The sequence below is a fragment of the Panthera pardus genome, unplaced genomic scaffold, assembly GCF_024362965.1.
Source record: "Panthera pardus isolate Hobbes unplaced genomic scaffold, ASM2436296v1 HiC_scaffold_26, whole genome shotgun sequence".
NCBI lineage: Eukaryota > Metazoa > Chordata > Mammalia > Carnivora > Felidae > Panthera > Panthera pardus.
Window position 1 is genome coordinate 21,693,623 of NW_026526832.1, and position 22,245 is coordinate 21,715,867.

The window sequence follows — 22,245 nt, forward strand, 5'->3', positions numbered from 1 at the left end:
AATAAAATGTGGGATCCTAATCTGGAAAAGAAAAAGGATATTAGAAACAGAAAAATTGGTACAATATTAATAAAATCTGGAGCTTAGCTAAAAGTAATGTACCAATATTGGTTTCTTGGTTTTGAAAAATACACCATGGTTTTTAATAAGATGTTAATATTACAGGAAAGAGAGGCACATGGGCATCCTGTATTATCTTGGCAACTTTTCTTTATTTCCACACTGACATCTTTTAGTATCTTCAATATGTTATAGGTCCTTTCTTACTTAAAGGCCTTTAGATATGCTGGTTCTATCTGCCAGCACATTCTTCTTCCCCCACGTAGTCACTTCTAACTCACCTTTCAGAATTCAGCTTAAATGTCACATTCTCCTCAGGGGAAATCTTTCCATCATGATGGTCAAAAGGGGTTTCATGAGAAAAGGAAAAAAAATCAAGATATATTAGTTCAAAAAGGCTTCCAATTACCAACTCAGCAAGAATCAAGGACTACTGACGGCCTTAAAAACCTATCAGAATTTCCTAAGCTTTGCCATACCACTGTGTATATTTGTCATGACCACCATCCCTTCTCTACCTCTTCCTCCTACCCTTCTCATATGCTTAGCTGTAAAACCCTAAAGCAAAAAGGGAAAGTGTATTTGTCATCTGGGTAGAAAGAAAGGATATCCAATGCCCTGGATAGTAGGCATTGGAGAGAGAGGATTCTCTAAGGAACAGAAGCAAGTGGATGAACTTCCTAGGGCCTAGAACAAGAAGGAAGCTCACTTCCTAGGGGCCTAGAACAAGAAGTTCAACAACAAAAAGGTCTACCCCCAACAAAAAAAACTAAGGCAGTATTGAGAAACAGGCCAATCTTTGTATTAAGCAATCAATTTAAAGAACTGGTGGGGAGGGAGGAGCGAAGACTTCTTTTAAAGGGCCTCTTCCCTTAAAGTGTTATGTAGCTGACAGAAATGATTTCAAAACAGAGTGGGGGCGGGGGAGAGGAGGAGGAGGAGGAGGAGAATGAGCAGCAGCAGCAGTGGCAGCGCGGCGGCAGCAAAACTAATATTTTCTGAGCATTTGTTGTAAGCCAGGGACTGGGTTGGATACTTTACCTACATGTTCTCATGTAGTCTTTCAAAAAAAAGTCTACAAAGTAGACATTGTAATTTCTACTTTAGAGAGAAAGAAATTGAATTTATACAGCTAAGACTGGTTCTGTTTCCGCTTTATTCTTATTCTCCCCGATTCGTTTTTATAATAATTAAATTCATTCTGAAAAAAAAACAAACAAACAAACAATAAAGCCATATATGAAAACTTCAACCTAAATGAGAAAAGACAATTACAAGACACCAGTACTGACATGACAAAGATATCTGAATTATCTAACAGGGATTTTAAAGCAGGTATCAGTAAAATGAACGAATAAGCAATTACAAACAGTACTGAAACAAATGCGAAAACAGCAAATTTCAGCAAAGAAACAGAAGATACAAAGAAGAACCAAATGGAAATTTTAGAACTGAAGGATACAACAGCCAAAACTGAGAGCAGAAAAACAGAAGAAAGAATCAGTGGACTTAAACATCAATTGATACAAAGTATCTGGTCTCAGGGCGCCTGGGTGGCTCAGCCGGTTAAGCGGCCGACTTCGGCTCAGGTCATGATCTCACGGTCCGTGAGTTCGAGCCCGGAGTCAGGCTCTGTGCTGACAGCTCAGAGCCTGGAGCCTGTTTCAGATTCTGTGTCTTCCTCTCTCTGACCCTCCCCCGTTCACGCTCTGTCTCTGTCTCAAAAATAAATAAACGTTAAAAAAAAATTTTTTTTTAAAAAGAAAGTATCTGGTCTAAATAATAGAAAGATAATAGGTTGACAAAAATTAATGAAGCATCAGAGACCTATGGAACAACTACATAAGTTCTAACATTCATGTCATCAAAGTCCCAGAAGGAGAGGAGAAAGAGTGTGCACTGTAAGATTACTTGAAGAAATAATGGCTGACAATTTCTCAAATGTGGTGAAAATCATAACTAACAAATCCAGGAAGCTTATTAGCCAACTATAAACAGGTTAAACCTAAAGACATCCAGACACAGACACATAAAAATTTCTGAAAACTAAACACAAAGAAAAAATCTTGCAAGTGGCCAGAGAGAAACAGTACATTTGCATATGGAGGAACACGAGTTAGAATGACAGCAGATTTCTCATCAGAAAACATGGCGGTCAGGATTCCTTTACATTAAGAAAAAAAGATTATCAGCCAATATTGCGTGTGCTTTTTAACTCACATTTCAATTTTAGATAGAATTAACTGAATTTCTGCTACAAAAATTGAGAAAAGTATACTCATAACTCCCACATCTCAATTTATTTCATTTTGTTTAAGTTTCAACATTTATATTCTACCTTACAATTGCATAATCAATTACATACATATAATTACATATGCAATTTCCACAGGTATCCAGTCTTCATTCTAATCTTAAGTGAGTTCAGTGTCTGTCATATTTAAAAAACACAATCAACAAGCTTGATACTATGGCTAATTTCTCATTCTGGCTTCACTTGGCTCCCCCTACCTAAAATGACAACTCTTCCCTACCACTCTCTTCTTTAACTTCTGTCATACCACTTAATCGCCTGAAATTAACTATGAGTTTTTTTTCTTTATTATCTGTCTTCTTCCTCCACTAAAATGTAAGTGCCATGAAAGCATGGACTTTCATTCTGCTAAATGCTATATGCTTGTCCTTTCGTTGGGACATTCAGTTTGACAATGGAAAGTTGAAAGTCTTTTCTTTAGAAAGCCAGTATCTATATACCAGCTATAAATTTGGGGGAAAAATGTGATTTCACAGACAATTTTCAAATCAACATCACTTAGATAAAATTTATATGCAATAAAACACGACTAATTTAAGTGGGAATTAATTTTAACAAAAGAAAACACCTATGTAACTACCACAATCAAGATTTAGAACATTTCCAGCATCCCATAACTCTTTGCAGTCTACACAATTTTTACTTTAATAGGTTAAGGTATCTTAAATGAATTCTATGAGAAATGATTTGATATAATAACAAAGCTTTTTTCTACAGCCACCAATTAAAGGATCAAAATGCTTATTTATATTTAATGAGAAGAAGGAAAGAAAATTGTTATACACCCCTTCATGCTGCACTCCCTACATCTAAGAACATACCTTTCGCTCTTCTCCAGGGTGTGTGGGTCTATCCACCATTCAATTCCCAGCTCATGTCACCTTCTCTGCAAAGCTCTAACTCTCCTCTCCTCCTGTCCCTTTTCCAAGTTAATCTCTATGTTCCCATGGCACATTATTATTACCCATATGTCAGTATTTGTTACAGTTTATAAACAATTGTTAGTCCATTAAAGAACGAACTATATATTACACACACACACACCCAATATCTGGCATGCAGAGTAGACAGTACATACTCAAATAAATAATCTTAAGATTTGGGTAAAATATCACCTACTCAGCAAAGCCCTTTTCCAACTCAACCTCTTACCCTGGGTATTAGGCACTTGGGTATATTCTTCTAACCCACTACTCAAACAATTCAACTGAATTGTCAATTCAATTAAAAATTCATCATTTTGTCATATAAAGCTTTCCTTTAAATTTTTAATTCTGAATGTTAAACATTAATGCGCAAAAATACTGGCCAATTACTTCATAAAATGCTTGCTATTTTTTTTAAAGAATCTGCACACGTATATCTACAGATAATTTATTATGTTTCTCTATTTTGTAAACAATGCAGATTTAGTTTTGCACCACTATTGGCAACACACTGGTTTTTCTTTAAAAATCTTGTCTTAGTTTATTCCAAATAAACCTCGTGACCCTAATTCAGCACAATGAACTGCTTCATGCATGTCAACTTTCACTACCCAAGTGTCACTAACATGTTAAAAACTAGATGGGTATGGAAACCCTTCTTTTTCATAAAGCCCTAGAGAGCAAACCAGGCCTTCAATTCATAATTTTTAAACGTCTGATCCTTCGCTACAAGATTATAATTTTAAAGAAAGTCTAACAATACTTTTGACAAAACAAACGACAGTTTGACATAGTTTTCCTCTATCTTTAGTGAAGGAGAGATTTACAAAAATGAAAGTAAAGCTGAAAGAATTCCATATCCATGTGGCATAGTTCAATAGAGACTTCCTAAAACAATTTTATTTTGACCCTGAGCATTTTTGTGAATCGTTGTAAGCATAAGATTTCGGTAAAATTTTTCCTATATATTTAAATTTTTATTTATTCTCCTAACAGCACTGTCCTTTTACATAACCAAATTTAACTCTTAAAATTAATAAAAATAACATTAGCACAAAGGGACAATCATCCCCATCCACAGGTCAAGATGGAAAACAAAATAGTTTTACAATTACTGTAAGTGGACTTCTCGCATGAAGTTCCACTCCATTTCCAACAGAGTTTAAACTGATCTCCCTGCCTGAATCTGTTCTGTATACAAATGCCAGATTGAACTCAAATTAAGTAACTCTTCCAATGTCAACTTTTTTATTTTTATGTATTTATTTGAGAGAGAGAGTGCGCGCGCACACACACGCACACGTGAGCAGGGAAAGGGCAGAGACAGACGGAGAGACAGAGAATCCCAAGCAGGCTCCACACTGTCAGCCCCAATTGGGGGCTCAATCTCACAAACCATGAGATCATGACCTGAGCTGAAATCAAGAGTCAGACGCTTAACCAACTGAGCCACGCAGGCACCCCAACATCAGTCTCTGTTGAAAAATCATCAGTGACTTCCCATACCACAGAATGAAGTCTCACCCAGTTAGCTTCTTTCCATATAAGTCCACACAGAACACTGCCTTAACCTGCGCCCCAGCTCCTACCTTATCCTCCAGTCAACCGCTAATACCAGGCCTTTCCTCAGAGTGGCCCTCCTTCTCGAGTGCCTTTTACAATTCCTGGCTCCCAACAGAAATCCATATTTACTGAATTTCCATACTCCAGTTCAAACGTCTACAAAAAATTCTTCATCGGCCAATTTGTTCCCCTCTCTTCCTCACTAAGGTACTTAAAAACAGGTTCTGCATGTGTATATCAAAAGCTATTCTAGGCAATGGTGTTACAGCAGAGAACAAAAGTGATACAGTCCCTACTGTCACCATGCTTACACTTACACATAGTGGATATGAAATATTTGGATATTAACTGAGCATAATACATCAAACTTCCCACTGTTGGCCAACTAGGTTGTCCTCAGTTTTATTATTATAAGTAATATTACTGTGAATATAGCTCTGAATTATTTACTCAGGGTTAATTCCCAAGAGTAGAATTACTAAATCAATGATCACAGATACGTTTATGATTTTTACGATAAATACTACCATACTACTCTCTAAATGAACTGTACCAATTCCAAAAGCAATGCATAAGTACTGGATTCCCATAATATAAGTAAAAATAGTTTACTTATTCACTGAGTATGAAAAAGTTATTCACTGTTGTTTTAATTCCCAGGAAGCTGGACTCTTTTTCTTATGTTTGTTTACTCTATGCCCCCTTATGATCTAATGGGCATGACTTTATCAATGTACGTACTGGATCTTTGTACTGTAAATATTTTTAAATATTCATAGTAATGTTAGATAATATTTAAGGTCATATTTGTAAATATTTTCCATTTTGTTATTATTTTTATTTTTGGCTTTGTATTAGTTTTCTTTATATAGATGTGTTTAAAATTTTTTATGGTAAAATTTTTAGTCTTCTTACTATTCTTTGCACAGTTTTATTAGCTTTTCAATTTTAAAACGTTACCATACATTTGCATACAGACAGCTTCAACACCAATTTCTGTGGCTGCTATTTGATCATCTCAAAACTTATTAAATAATTCAACCACCTGACAGACTTTATGCTTGCTCATGGTATATTCATTTCCTAAATCATATTTTTTCAATACTAAAGATATTTATTTTTCTTAAAATAATATTTTTAGGTTTCTGAAACTAGAAGTATCAGAATTAATGTCCAAACCCCTCCCCCTAGCCAAGGAAAAGGGTAAGTTGTGATGTTTGTCACTGCTTACCCATGTGTAAATCTATGGGAAATACCTTTCCTGAGAAGCTATTTAACCAACTATGACCACAGCTAAGTTAACTGCACAGGTTAACTCATACACAGTTCAACTTTAAGGTAAATCTAAAAGCCTACCTGTTGCTTGAGAGTATTTTCAGAAAGATTGAACTATGATGAATCTTTGAAATAAAAAGCTATTGTGGTGGAAAAGTTGTCTGTTGCAGGACAAGCAAGGACAATTAAAGCCAGGAGAAATTGCCCAACCTCTCAAAATAGATCACAGAGTTATCTGAGTTGGAAGAGAGACAGTGGTGCAGCCAATTTACATTTTTACAAGGTACTAACACCCAACCACTGGGTATGAATTTGTCAAAAGTTTCCAGGTGTCTCAAAAAGGAAGTTATTTAAAAAAAAGAAAAAAGGAAGTTATTTAATTCACAGTTTATCTGTAGAAAAACTGAAACTATGAGTTTAGCCAAAAAAGAAAAGCAGTTAAATCCAAACATTTCCCATATGACTCAAGACTATATCATCATAAAATATAAAGAAAAAAAGCAAGCACAGGTGAGAATGTGAAAAAGGATCAGATTTGATTTCACGATTCCAAAGAAGATGGTATAGAAATTATATGGATAAATGTATGCTTCTGTCAGTTAATTTCTAAGAATTTTTAAAATAAATTTAATGTTTCTTTTTTCTTGAGGATATATTAAATCAATAGTACATACCACAATTAACAATCTCAGAATGAAGAGGCACTTGGATGGCTTAGTCAGTTGAGCGTCCTACTTCGGTTTCAGCTTAGGTCGTGATCTCATGGTTCATGGGTTTGGGCCCCGCATTGGGCTCTGTGCTGACAGCTCAGAGCCTGGAGCCTGGTTTGGATTCTGTGTCTCCCTCTCTCTCTGCCCCTCCCCTGCTCATACTCTGTCTCTCAAAAATGAATAAACGTTAAAAAATTTAAAAAAAAAAATCTCAGAATGGAGAAAATGCACTGGGCATATGTATGTGTGAATGTTTTGTCTATATTCAGTTATTTATTCACTTGTTCATTTCCGAGTAGAGAAAGAAAGAACAGAAAGCAGGAACAAAACTGAAGATATAATGCATAAAGATCAAACCCTTCCAAGATCCTAAAAGTTACTGTGATGCAGAAAAATACATGATGAATGAAGTAAATACAACCCAGGTGAAAAAGGACAACCAGTTAGATAGCTAGCTAGTAACAACCAAAACTTCTGATAAAATTAAAGGTGAGTAATAGCCTGAGGAAAAGTAAATAGAAATGGGTCTTAATTGAGCTTAAAGTAAGAGTGTTAAAAACTTACTGGTATCTGAACAAGATTTCAGAGCACCATAATCCTTGATCAACCACTCTACCACTGCAATAGATTCCAGAGAGTGAAAATGAGAAGGGACGCACCAGGCAAAATTGCCTGTTTATTACTATCAAAAGGTTTGGACAAGCAACTAGGGACTCTTTCTGCCTCAGTTACAGGTAAGTCTAACACCTGAGACACTGAGACTAGGCAACTGGTTTCTTGGTTTCTTTTACACAGGCCTACATCTTAACCCACAGAAAAGAAGGAAAAGATAATCCATCAAGTATTTCCACAAACAGCTGTGATGGAGTAAGAGGAATCCAATTAATCCTCCTGCCTTATACAACCAGAAAAATGGGTAAGACAGATTAATAAAACAACAGTTTTCAGGTAGTAGACAACAGTCAAAGCAGGAGTGGGTCACTGAGAAAATGGAGGGGTGAGGAAGGGAGATGAGGTGAGCCCTACAACTGCCCCATCCCACACCCTTGAAGCAGTTTCCAGGATGCAATATAGACAGTGAGGGCTTCAATGAGCCTGGAAATCTCAGAGGGTTGAGGAGACAGAGACTGATGTTCAGGGAGGCCAAGGCAGCCATAATGTGTGGAAAAGCATACCAGAGAAAAGGGAACTGTGCCCAGAAACAGAGCTCTGGAGATCTGCCCTTCAAGGCTTTGGCAGGTAGTGATCTGTTATGTATGAGAAGAAACTACCTAAGGTTGATAAAAGGACCACTGAAAAATAAATAGGCCAAAGAATTCCTAAAACTCATACTAGGAATAGTTTGTATTCCCATCAAGTAGAGTGAAAAGACTTCATAATACATGAGACATTAAGTTCTCAGAAGTTATCAACTCTAAATTAGCTCTAGGAAAATAGGCTGTTCTAGACTCACCCTACCGAAGCTTCCTCAAAACAAAGCACATCTCAAAAAAGCATCAAAGTGATTTCAAAAAATTTTAACTTCATGCCAAAACTTACACTAACATCATTGAAAGGAATACAACAAAATCCAGCACCCAACAACATAAAACTCACAATGTCTGACATCCAGTGAAAATTTACCAGGCATATAAATTAAAAGGGAAATATGACCTATAACCAGGAGAATAACAAATCAATAGAAACAGATGCAGAACTGACAGAGACACAGAACTTGGCAGACAAAGATGTTAAAAAAGCTACTATAAATATGCTCAATATGCTCAAGAAGGTACAGAAACACATGGGAAGTGTTGAGGGATAAGTGTAAGATTTTTTTAAGGCCAAAATGGAACTTCTAGAAATGAAAAATAGAGTATCTGAAATGAAAAATACACTGGGTGGGACTGACAGCAGATTAACACTTAATTTGAAAACACAGCAATAGAAAAATATCCTGAATGAAGTACAAAGAGGAACAAAAATACAAAAAAAAAAAAAAAAAAAAGTTAGAAGAACAAAAGGAAAAACAGAAGGAGAACACCAATGATTTGAAGCAATATACCAAACAATCTGATATACATGGAATTGGGGTCCAAAACTCTAGAGGGAAAAACATGACAGAAACAGAAAAAAAAAAAATCTTTGGAGAAATAATGGATATTTTTCAAACCATAAACCCACAGATCCATGAGGCTCAACAAAATCCAAGAAGGAAAAACAAAGCAAACCATACTTAGAAATATCATAATCAGGGGCACCTGGGTTGTTGCTCAATTGGTTAAGCGTCTGACTCCTGATTTCAGCTCAGGTCATGATCTCACAGTCATGAGACTGAGCCCCATGTCAGGCTCTGTACTGGGTGTAGAGCCTGCTGAAGATTCTCTCCCCCTCTGCCCCTTGCCTGTAAGCCAGGTCTCTCTCTCTCTCTCTCTCTCTCTCAAAAGAAATATATAACTATAACTATAACTATAACTATAACTATAACTATAACTATAACTATAGATATTTGAATTGTTGAAAATTGTTGAAAACCAGTGATTAAGAAAAAATGTAAATAGGTGCCAGAAGTGTAAAAAAAGACCTGTTATGTACAGAAAAACAAAAACTTCTGATCAGAACCTATACCAATGAGAAGTTGATGGAGTTCTAGTCCTAAGTACTGGAAGAAAGACACTGTCAACCTAAAATTCTATATCCAGTTAAAATATATTTCAAAATGAATGTGGGCTTTTAGACAAAGGCTGAGAAAAATCCATTACAAGACATGCAATGCTCTCTAGGCAAAAGGAAAAGAATATCAGGTCAAAACTTGGACCCACACAAAGGAATAAACAGCACTAGTAACAGCAAATATATTTATAGATACAAAGACATCTTTTTGTCTAAGTTTTTAGTTTCTGGGTTGTTTTTTTCTCAATTATCTTAATTTCAATAAAAATCTGTGCTTACAGAAAAACTAAAACAGTAACTCCCCAAAAGAATCCTCATTCCCATGAAGTAACCATTGTTAAGATAGTCATACTGATTTCATAACATTAGTTGGGCATATTTCCATCTTTTTATAATCTCTAGAACAGTTTCTCACCATAGGAATTACATGTTCCTTGAAAGTTAGAAAAAACTCACTGGCAAAATGATCTGGCCCCAGAATCAATTTTGGGAAAAAATTCCTTAAACTTTCTTCCGTAATCCTTGGTTTACCCAGATTTTCTTCTTAATGCAGTTTGAGTGTTTAACAATTCATTTCAGAGAGATTTCAAATCAGCTGGCTTAGAGTTAAATAAAGCTGTCTCACAATTTAAAAAATCTCTTTTCTCTCTCTATATATATATTCCCATTATTCTTTCATACTTTGGTTTTCTATCTTTTTCCTTGATAAAATGAGATTTATTTGTTTTTTAATCTTAAGAAATAGCTCTTAGATTTTTCAATTCCACAGTTCCTGGTTGTCGTTTTTTTTTAAGTTTGTTGTTTGTTTATTTTGAGAGAGAGAGAGCAAGAGCAGGGGAGGGGCAGGGAGAGAGGGGGAGAGAGAGAGAGAGAGAGAGAGAGAGAGCGAGAAAGAGAATCCCAAGCAGGCTTCACAGCGCAGAGCCTGACATGGGGCTCAAACCCACTAACCATGAGATCATGACCTGAGCCAAAACTGAGACTTGGATGCTTAACTGACTGAGCCACCCTGGCATACCCTTAGTATCTGTTTTTTAATCCATCAGCTTCTGTTTTTATCCTATTTATATCCTTCCTTTCTCTGAGGCATTTATTTTGACTTTATTTATTTGTTACACTAAATTCTGAGGTTGAGTTCATTTTTTTTTTTTAGTCAATTTACTTTTTTTTTAATGTTTATTTATTTTTGAGAGAGACAGAGAGCGCGAGCAGGGCAGGGGCAGAGAGACAAGGAGACACAGAATCCAAAGTAGGCTCCAAGGGCTGAGTTGTCAGCACAGAGCCTGATGCAGGGCTCAAAATCACGAACTGCAAGATCATGATCTAAGCTCAAGTTGGACACTTAACCGACTAAGCCTCCCTTAATCAATTTACTTCTAAGAGCAGTATTAGTCTTAGCCTGAGTCTCATTTCAGTTACTTAATAATTTGTTATTTATATTTGATCTTCTATTATTTAAGAACAGTTTTTGTTTGATTTTTCCAAGTGGTTGGAGTAGTGCATTTTAAACTTCTGTTGTAGGGAGAAAATGGACACAAAAAGTTTCAACTTTTCTAGAATTTACTGAGGTTTTCTTTTGTGGCTTAACCCAAAACTTATGTTGTTTTTTTCACCATTGCATGGTCAACTGGAAAAGTATACTTAATCTCAATTTAAATAAAAGCTTTAGAAATGACTAAATAAGGCCCATTATAAAAGCAAATGCACGTTTTATACTATAGTCAGGCTTTCACTTTTAATTAGCGTTAAATATATCCATATGATATTAAGAGTAAGGACAGAGATTCCCAATTTTGCACCTAACCTAACTTTATGTTTACACTGCTAGACCTGTAACAGGCAGAGGGTTTCTTAATAACGTAAGTAATATCTAATCTCAAGGAATGTCCAAAAGTTCTTGAAAATTTCAATGACTATTTAAATTCATTTCCATGTTTTTTTTTTTGTTTTTTTTTTTTAAAGTAGGCTTCACGCCCAGCATGCAGCCCAACACAGGGCCTGAATTCTCGACCCCACGATCAAGACCTGAGCTGAAATCAAGAGTCAGATGCTTAACTGACTAAGCCACCCAGGCGCCCTTCCATGTTCATTTTTAATTGAAACTAAAGTGATAAAATACTGGTAAGTTCTCCATATCAAACACTGTTTTCAAAAATAATGCACCCCTCCTTCTTCTCTAAAATAGTAAAATGTGATTTGACTATTAAGTAGTATGTTAGAACTATGACCTTTCTTGCATGAGAATCTCTAACTAATGTATCTGTGATTACAATAACTCAGGAGCCCTAGCATATCGGAAATTTACACTGAACTAGCAAAATCCGTATATCACTGGCTTTGCCAAATCTATGCTTTTGCAGTGTGTTTGAACTAGAATGATTCCTTTGTTTTCTAATTCTGATTAAAAATTAGTTTCTGAAGTCAAACTTTGTTTCACCCCAAGAGAAAGAGATAGATGAATCCTGACTCTACTGTGAGTTAACTTCTACGTAAGCCTTATTGGGATGTGTGGCTGGCTCAGTCGGTAGAGCATGCGATTCTTGATCTTAGAATGGCTGAGTTCAAGCCCCACACTGGGTCTAAAGCCTACTTAAATAAAACAAACAAACAAAAGTAAGCCTTATTAAGACTCAGTTTCTTATACATAAAATAGATGCAATAATAGTTTACATGTCACAGAGTTATTTGGACAAAATCTTAACATGCATATAAAATGTCTATCATAGTGCCTGGCACAAAGTGAACATTAAATATTTATTATTATTTTTTTGTTTTCCTCATATCAGCTCTCTTTTCTCTTAGATTCACTAATCCCATACTCTGACACTAGCTATGCCTTCTCATTTAAGGTCATGTTCAGAACAATAAACACCTTTACCAACGAACTGATAACAGATGTTAAATTGAGTACCTCTCAGCTATGCTTAATCCTGCAGAGCACCTTTTGGTTTCCAAAGTATCCATGTGTCATTTGGAAAGTATTTCATCTTTCTACTCAAAGCTTTCATGATCAGAGAAGAAAGTGAGTTTCTGTCATACACATTTATTTTATTCTTCAAAAAATATATTTTATCTCTAACCAATAAACTATAGCCCATAACAACAAAACCTCCTCTTTAATTGTCAAGCGAATGATTATTCAATTTTAATAGCTATGCCACTCAATGATTATAGCTGTCATTTGAACAAATGGAACTCCTGTGCCTCTACTAGCATCTTTAGTTTCCAAATAGCTTAATGTCAACTTTCTTTTTTTTATTTGAGACAGACAGAGAAACAGAGAGACAGAGAGGGGGAAAGCCCATGTGCAAGGTGGCAGAGAGCAGGGGAAAAGAGAGAGAGAATCTTAAGCAGGCTCCATGGTTAGGGCAGAGCCCAACACGGGGCTCAATCCCACATCCCTGGGATCGTGACCTGAGCCAAAATCAAGAATCAGACACTCAAATGACTGAGCCCTGCCCAAGTGCCCCATCATTTTCAAAAATACAATTTAAGATATGTTAGGTTGCTTCAGTTTATTGCTATATAAAATCACAGGTGTACCTGAGTTAGAGGGAGGAGCGTGGTGAAGTACAGAAAAATAGTACAACTTTTAACTAGCCCATGCCTTCAAATGGCTACCTGCCATAATCTTTAGGGAAAGGCTGTAATTGTGATTCATCTTTCTCTTGAGGGTGAAACCAAAATTTTCCTTCTCACTAGAGCCTATATGCCTCCTTTCATGAAGCTTAGCTATCTTAAAACCCATGTGGTTGGAACAAGTCACATTTCCCCCTAAATTGTTCCCACCTCACCCCCTAACAGGCAAGTATTCTTTTAACAACCAGCTCTCCCAGTAACCTTTCTCAAACTCAGAGAAAATTATAAAAAAGCTCTTTACAGAGAACACAGAGATTATTCATTAAACCACCATAACATATTATCAACAGTTTTTGCCACCTGTCCCAGGCTTAGGAATTCTTAATGTAACTAAGCCGTATATACCCACCCTTCCCCATTTTAAAAATTAATTAAAGAAAAAGAACTATTTTTTAAAAAAACATTATGAAGTAGTTATCTCTTAAGCCAAAAGGCATATTTTTACTAGATATATATTATGTGCTAAACCACATACTACATGCTTTGTCTAATTTTGTCTCATGCAACCTATGTAAAGTCAGGTGGGAAGTAATTATATAACAGATGTGAGGGCTGGGGAAAGGAAGGAATAATTTTTATCTAAGATTCACAAAGAAATTCAGCAAACAGGACCAAAGAAATCAACAAGTAATTGAAAGTAAAATGAGCCATGAATAGGCTGCTTACAGATCAGGAGGTAAACTCAAAATAAAACAAAACAAAAAAACACTAGAAGCTGTTACAATACACTTTTATTCTTTTTGTTTCTTGCTACACACGAATTCTTAGACTAGTAATGAGTACCTTACATTTGTAAAGAAGTAAATTCAACTGGACTCTGGCTCCCCTAAGTATAAAGACAATTTCCAAAATCAAAATTACAAATGAAAATTGCTATTTAAAATTTAACTTCTAGCCAGCACACTAAGACAAAAATAAAAGGTGTAGGGATTAGAGCAGAGAGAAGTTACAAGGAGAGATACAAAAACCTAAAGAAGTACAGACTCTGGGGCCAGAATGCCTGGATTCAAATCCCAGCTAGTAACCCTGGGCAAGTTAATGTCTGCATCACTGGAGCTCCTGCAAGGATCAAATGGGTTAATATGTGTAAGTGCTTAGAATAAAAGCCTGATAAATAGAAAGCACTGTATAGTAAAATTATCCTTTTATAGGCAATATGATTTTCTATACAGAATACCCAACAGACTCAGGAAATTATCAGAAATAAGAATTCGGCAGGTTGCTAAATACATATAATTCAATTGTCCTCCTATAAGCCAACAAAGAGAATGTAAATTTCTGGACTTTTTTCGTATGGAAATGTTCAAAAAAGCTTAGAGAATAGTACCAAGAATTACACCACCACCACCACCCCCAACACCACAGGTGCCTACTTTAAACAATGATCACATCAACTCATGGCCAATCTGGTTTAATCCCCACCCACAGCTTCCCCTCTACTTTGGATAATAATGAAACGTATCCCAGACACATCCTTGCATCCACTATCATTTCAGTATGTATCTCTAAAAGATAATGACTCTTTTTTTAAAAATTTTTTTACATTTATTTATTTTTGGTAGACAGAGAGAGACAGAACACAAGTGAGAGAGGGGCAGAGAGACAGGGAGACACAGAATGCGAAGCAGGCTCCAGGTTCTGAGCTGTCAGCCCAGAGCCCGATGCGGGGCTCGAACTCACAGATCGCGAGATCATGACCTGAGCCGAAGTCAGATGCTTAACTGACTGAGCCACCCAGGCGCCCCAGATAATGACTCTTTTTAAATATAACTACATACTGTTACCACACCTAATAATTAACAATAATTTCTTAACACTAAATATGTAGTGTTCAAATTTCCCTGATTATTTCATAAATATTTATGTATTAAAATCTGCACCTAAATAAAGTCCAATCATTGCTATTAATCTCAGGTTTCCTTGTCACTTCTCTTCTTTTGTTCCCTACAACTTATTCATTGAAAAAAAAAAAAAAACAAGTTGTGTGTCCCAAGGACTTCCCCAAAGCCTTGATTTTGCTGGCTGCATCTCCATAGTATCATTTCATTTGTTTCCCTGTTTTTTGTGTTTCCAGTAACTGGCAATGAGAGCTAGAGGCTTGATGCAATTCAGGTTCAAGTTCAATTTTTTTTAAAAATATTTATTTATTTTTGAGAGAGACAGCACAAGCAGGGGAGGGGCAGAGAGAGAGGGACACACAGAATCTGAAGCAGGCTCCAGGCTCCGAGCTGTCAGCACAGGGCTGACATGGGGCTCAAACTTGTGAACTGCGAGATCATGACCTGAGCCGAAGTCAGACGCTTAACTGACTGAGCCACCCAGGAGCCCCTCAAGTTCAATTTTTTAGCAAGAATACTTAATAGGTAGTGTTGTGAACTTTCACTGAGAGAAACCTAATGTCTGGCTGTCTCTCTGTGATGTTAGCAGCTACCAATAATCTTTACTTAGGTCCTGGGATTCATGACAAAATGGTGATGTTCTACTGATCACTCATTCTTCATTTATTAACCGGAATAATCCCCAGAAAAGAAACTTCCTCTCCTCAACTACATGGTTACTTTCAGGTACAGTGGGATCCTTAGCATACTCCAAAGAAAACTCGTGAGTTTTTGGGGTTTGTTTCTTTTTTTTTTAACTATCATTATGCACTCAGGGACTTAAAGTTGATATGACTGAGTATACTGCAGTTATACTTACGATACTCAAAATGTCTCCTCTTTGGCCAGCCAGAGCCCATCCAATTAAGCACCTTCGTTGTTCTGCCACACCCTGTTCATGTTTGATAACTTCTTTGCAGAGATTTCAAGTGCCCAGGTCTGCAATCATCTTTAACCATAAGCCGCTTTCCATATTCAACTTATTTCCTTCTTATTCTATATTTCTACTAAATTGAAAATCCCTAATTCTTCATTATAAATCAGCTGTGTTATACACTCTGAATATTATGATTGAACACAGACCCAGAAATTATCAATTATAGCACTATGTCTCACTGAAGTCTACTTTCAGCATTCCATTAAATGCAAAAAAAAAAACAAAAAAAAACAAAAAAACCCAAAAGCTTCCGAACCTATTCTCTGCTGGCATTCTGACTCTGGCATATTTTTTCATGTTCTATTCCAAAATTTGGGTATGGTTTTTTAAAATGCACAATGAAATTTCACTGTTGTTTTTTTCTTTGAATAATTGATAAAATCATCAAGTATGGGGAAATGGTCAAACTCTTAGAAGTTGAATTATTCTGGGGTGCCTGGGTGGCTCAGTCGGTTAAGCAGCCGACTTCGGCTCAGGTCATGATCTCACAGTCCGTGAGTTCGAGCCCCACATCGGGCTCTGTGCTGACAGCTCAGAGACTGGAGCCTGCTTCAGATTCTGTCTCCCTCTCTTTCTGACCCTCCCTCGTTCATGCTCTGTCTCTCTCTGTCTCAAAAATAAATAAACATTTTAAAAAATTAAAAAAAAAAAAAAAAAGAAGTTGAATTATTCTGTACCATAATTCAGACTTTTGGAAATCCTCATACCTCATCCTTAACATTAAAATTCATGATGCTGTGACTATTTGACGTACTTAATGTATTTGCTATGCTATGCCCCCTTAAAATCATAGAAATGGCACTATCAGTAGTAAAGAGATATTTACCTTACTTTACTAAAAAATTAAACATTTAAAGCCCTGTCACACTACAGCACCAGCATTCATCACTGTGGAAAAGCAGTATCCTATACCTACTGGCCATTTCTTCATAAAACACTGAAAAGTCATGGCTTTGGTCGCCAAAAATCACTTACATCCACAATTTTTACTACTTTGATACTAAATCACAATCAGAAATTACATTACTGAATGCCAATTCTCCTTGAAAAAAGCAGGTATGAACTGATATCCTGGTGCAATTTCTTTTCTTCGCAGTTTAAGTGTACCCTTTCCCTGCAGCCAACGTTGCTGGGCTTCAATCACAGGAACCAATGCAACTTTTCCAGGCAACACTGGCTTTAAAACTAAAACAAAGACCACCAACCACCATCACCAACGACAACAACAAAACAAAATAACAACAAAAATCCTCTGCCCCAGTATGGATTTCTCAGTGATAAAACAGTAACACATCTCTATGAAGTGCTGGTATGTTCTCTGAACATCAGTGCTTTCATCCAACTGAAAAACAAAAAATTCTGCTAGCATGCACACATGACAGTAATTGCTTTTCCAGATGGTATGCCTTTGATAAGGGATTTTTGCCAAAAGCTCATTTTACTTTCTCTCCAAGCATAATATTTGCCATTAACTTTGAAACTGGTTTTACAAGCTTCTCACTAGTAGTGTGAGTTGACCTGTTTTTCGCTATGAGAAGGGTAACTGTGAATAATACTTACTGGTGTGGTCTTCTCCGTCTTTAGCAACAACATTAATCTCACACTGAGAAGCATTATTTTATAAAATTTATACACATTTCACTTTTCATCACAAGTCTAAAAAGTAGTATTTCTAAGGCAGAAATATTAATTCAATTCCCCAGGGTGGCATGGAAGGAGAAGAGCCAAAGCCTGTGCTCTTTCCATCATCCCACAGAGAGAAATGTAGCAAGGGAACACCTATTCCCTCAATATACCCTGTTGACAATTGTTTTCAAATGTTTTCTTGAGTCCAAACATTTTTTAAAGGTACCATTTTAACTTAATATAAACTGTAATCTAAGATACAACCTTATAAATGTTCTAGGGCCATAATTCAGGTACTGATTTTATTTTGCTTTGATCCAATCTCAAAACCTAAAGCACCCCCCCTCAAAAAATTTACAAAAAAATATTGTCGAAATGTATTATATAAAACTTCCGTGAAATTTTTGTTTGTGAAATTTTCACTTCTTCATTTTCAAAGGGGAAAATAAAAAATATTAATAAAGGATATTGTGTGAAAGCTTGGAAATAAATGAGTGGGGAGATATAAGAAACTGATGAATTAGAGATATCCTAATTTAAGGAATTAGGCAAATAAATTTGGCTATGTTGCACTTTCACAAGTAGAACCATAGTTAGCAACCACAACCAATTCATTAGCAAATCCAATTGATCAGAACTTCCTATTCCCTAATCTTAACTTCTGTTGAGATCTGAGCATAGTACTATACTGCTCAGAAAGGACTTCTAGAATTTGATTTTATGTGCTCATCTTCTGACTGTTTTTAAATGGTTTTCAAATGAGTGTATTTAGCTTCTCTAGCCCCAACAGTAAACCTTTGTAGTGAAAAATGCCTTCAACTTCATTTATAAGGAAGTTATAAATAATTTATATTCTTCCCCATTATCTAGAATCATTCTTTGGAAAGCTTGGACATTCGACTAATGTTGTTAAAAAATAAGAGAAATGTTCTGGAAACAAGACAAATTATATATTTAATCATCATTATTATTTGATTCAAAATGACACACAAAAAAATTTAGAGAAGTACAAGATATCTACTAGCTGCCAGAACAGTTCTAAAACTTCTCATCAAAGCAACCTCTTTTTCGTCTATTTGATTCAAGGTAACTTTTCTTTGACAAACATTGTTCAGTTACACCAGCCCCTTTAGAAGATAGTCATTTATTTTAACTGACGCAGTCAGGATTTTCCAATGTCATGGATTCTTATTATTTTAGAACTTATTGCTTTACATATTCTTCTTCCAAAACAGAACAAAATTAAATTAATAATCCTAGTAATAAGTGATACATTTTTCTCAGATCTTTTTCTCTGTATTCGAGCAAGATTAATTTACAAACCTCTATAATATATACAGAGAACCACCAACTTTGACCTGCCCCCTGAAATAATAATTTTCCATACTTCTTGCCTATTTGGAAACACATTAGAAAAAAACTTTTTTTTGTTTTTAAATAAATACCTAACTATATTCAGTTTAGAATTTATATGTATTTTAGAAAAATAGATAGCACTATGTTTTTTGTTGACACTACATTTCCATTCATTGTTTTGAACTGGCATATGTAGTCTTTAAAGTGGGATCCACCCCATGACTTGGAAGTGTCACTTGATTCTTTAATTACATATCTCCCTTTTCTGGTCCAAGTGAAACTGACCTATCAGATCCCAAAGGTCCTACAGAGACAGTCCATGTAAAAGTGATACCTCTTGGTGAATAAAAAACCCTTAATAATAAGTTTAGGAGACCAAGAACAAAAAGGTTTCCAAATCAAACCAAAGGACAATCACTAAGATCTCATGTATCATGTGAGCAGACTCTGTCAGAATGCTTAATTCATCTGCCTCTCCCAGAGGGTCATACATAAAATAATTACTAAATTGACATTTTTAATAAATAATAAATAATAATTTAATAAATAATAAAATTAAAACTATTATCTAACCTAGTTTACTCAGTCTCAATCTGCACCCAGTATATTCCTTATAATTGACATGCTTTACTAATCATAAAGATGATCTCCCTTTTAAATCCGCATCTTTTCTGTTTTGGGGGCAAAAGGGTAGGGAAGGATGAATTTTTCCATAAAAGCTAAGCATTCTAACACAAAAACTTTTAAACTTATGAAATCTGTATATAGAAACCAATATTACAAAATGACTTCCAAGGAGTCAGATTAAAGTAAAATTGTGCCTCAAATACCTTAGAAAAAGTAGAAATTCTAAATGTTGGGGTCTTCATTTGGAACCAAAATTTTCTACTGCATGATCTTGCTGATGGTCCTTGATTTTATCATCAGAGTCGGTTCCAGTTACATTTCCACTAATAAGGACAGATCTACAGTAGAAGAAAGAAGATACACTTAGTCTACTGAAAACATTACAGATTTAGATTCTATTACATATCATTGTTTCCCTGTAAGCACACGAAAATTCTTACACAGATGCTTTATTCAAGAAATGCCAATTCTCATCCTTGTCCCTACTACAGATTTTAAAAATTGAAATTAAAGATTAAAAGCTCAATAATTAATTAATTAATTAATTAATTAATAAGAGATCATTAGTTACTAGCTTTAAAAAGGTTCAGATCCCCAATGAAGATATGTAGCAAACTGGGCTTTGCATCAGTATTCCGAGGAGACCGCGACCCTCAACTATTAGCTTACTCTCATCAGAATTGCTGACGTTACCCCAGCAGCAGTGGCTTCAGCACCCAGTTTTAGGTAAAGTGGAACAGTAGGAGGGAATGGGATTCCTCGCAGAAGAAACCTCAATGCAATGGCTCCTTACCGGATCACTGTCACTGGGGCATGACAAACTTGATTTTTTCTAAACTAATGATAGTATTATATCTTCCCATTTTTATCTCAAAGCTAATTCCTAACGGTGGGGGGCTTTGCAGATTATCAGAGGATGCATAAGAAATGTGAAACCTGCTGGCTTTCATTACTTAAAGCTTAACTGGTTTAGGCTTTACCACTCAGGGTTAAGTTTTTCACTAAATTTAATATTCCCTTTAGATCACAAAGACACAGTGGATTAGGTCCAGAGATGATCACTATATCACAGGTCAATTCAGGAACTGTGCCAGTTAATTCTACCTATGGCTTCCACCCATAATCCCTGGGCTTTATTCAAAACACAAACCATTCTGGCCAATTACCCTCTCCCCTATTTTCACACCCCAGTCTTCTCTGTGCTTTCTCACCCACCCCATGTGTTCCCCCACCACTGCCCTTCCTTTTAACCTTTTCCCCGGGGAACCTATGGAAAACTCTTTTACATAGTGAAACAAATCACCTCTACATCCTCAACCTATCAGTGAACACTGCTTTCAACCGCTGGGCTAAATCTGGCTCTTGAGAGGAGCCCTCTACAGTGAAGGTTAACACAGTAGGGATCAACCTTCCCCACAGTGATATTTCCAGACCCAAACTCACAAGCAATCCCATTCCTGCCTTCAAGCTCAAGCCATCTGGCTTCCTACTCTCTTCTCTTTGTCATTCAATATCCCAATCTATCATTCCTAACCTAGGTCCAGACTTGATCCCTTAGATGTGCTCTACTGCTCTCATTTCTCCAGGTAGTTACTGTGTTATTACCAGTCTCAAAATATTGACTGTCACCCAAGCTATCCATCTACTGAGTATGCTACTTTCTTCCTTCCACTTCACCACCCTCAAATTCCTAATGCTGGTTGGATTTAATCACCTGCTAGAGAGAAAACACACAACCATGTGGACTGATCCTGCTATTAACATTAAAGTCTTCAATTTTATATATACTTTAATTTTCTTTAATGTTTATTTATTTTTGAGAGAGAGAGAGAGAGCATGAGTGGGAGAGGTGCAGAGAGAGAGGGAGACACAGAATCCGAAGGAGGCTCCAGGCTTGGAGCTGTCAGCACAGAACCCGACACGGGCTTGAACTCAGACTGCAAGATCATGACCTGAGCAGAAAGTCAGAGGCTTAACTGACTGAGCCACACAGGTGTCCCTAAAGTCTCCAATTTTAAACAATGAATGCTATCCAGTGAGCCTTTTACATATCGTTAATCAGGTCCTTCCCCCATTATTCACACTGCCTTTCCTTCCAAACTTTTGGTACACTTCCTCTTCCCGTCCTATGGGAGGTGGGATGGGAAAGCGGTTTCTTCATGTTTTCCTTAACTGTTTGTGTAGGTTGTTATTATTATGAAAACACTATTTCTTTCATTTACTTTGAACGTTTTTTCAATTGCTAGTTTTTAATATAAAAGTTTTTATTTTTAGGTGGCCAGATTTGTCCACCACTGCCTTCTCCGTTTATTATTTCTCTGCTTAGAAATTTCTCCTCCTTCAATGATAGCAGATAAATACTCTGATTTTTACCTTGTCTATAGGCTAATTGTTTCAATACTTCATCCCAAAAGATGTATGAAATGAGATTTGACTCTAAACTGTTTTCTGAATTGCCAACCAGTTTTCCTGACAACATTCAGTAATTCTCACCATCCTTTGGTTTATAAGGGTTTTTTTTCCCACATATTTCATTGGTTTTTCTAAAATAAGGCTGACTTCTGGGCTATAATCTGTTGCAGTAATGTAATTGTTGTTTCCTTATATGTTTTAATTTGTGGTAAGAATATTCTTTGGTATTCTCATCTCCAATTCGTCCCAACAACAGTTAAGATACATTTTA

General features: G+C 36.1%; 1 protein-coding gene across 3 annotated transcripts in view; it reads right to left on the minus strand.

Moving 5' to 3' along the window:
• The window catches only part of NCOA1 (nuclear receptor coactivator 1), a 239,359-nt gene that overhangs the window by 164,944 nt on the left and 52,170 nt on the right, over positions 1–22,245 (minus strand). For all 3 annotated transcript variants that reach the window (XM_053891092.1, XM_053891091.1, XM_019450414.2), the window contains exon 2: positions 19,766–19,900. The gene's annotated coding sequence lies outside the window, so the exon portion shown is untranslated. The remainder of the gene's footprint in view (positions 1–19,765; positions 19,901–22,245) is intronic.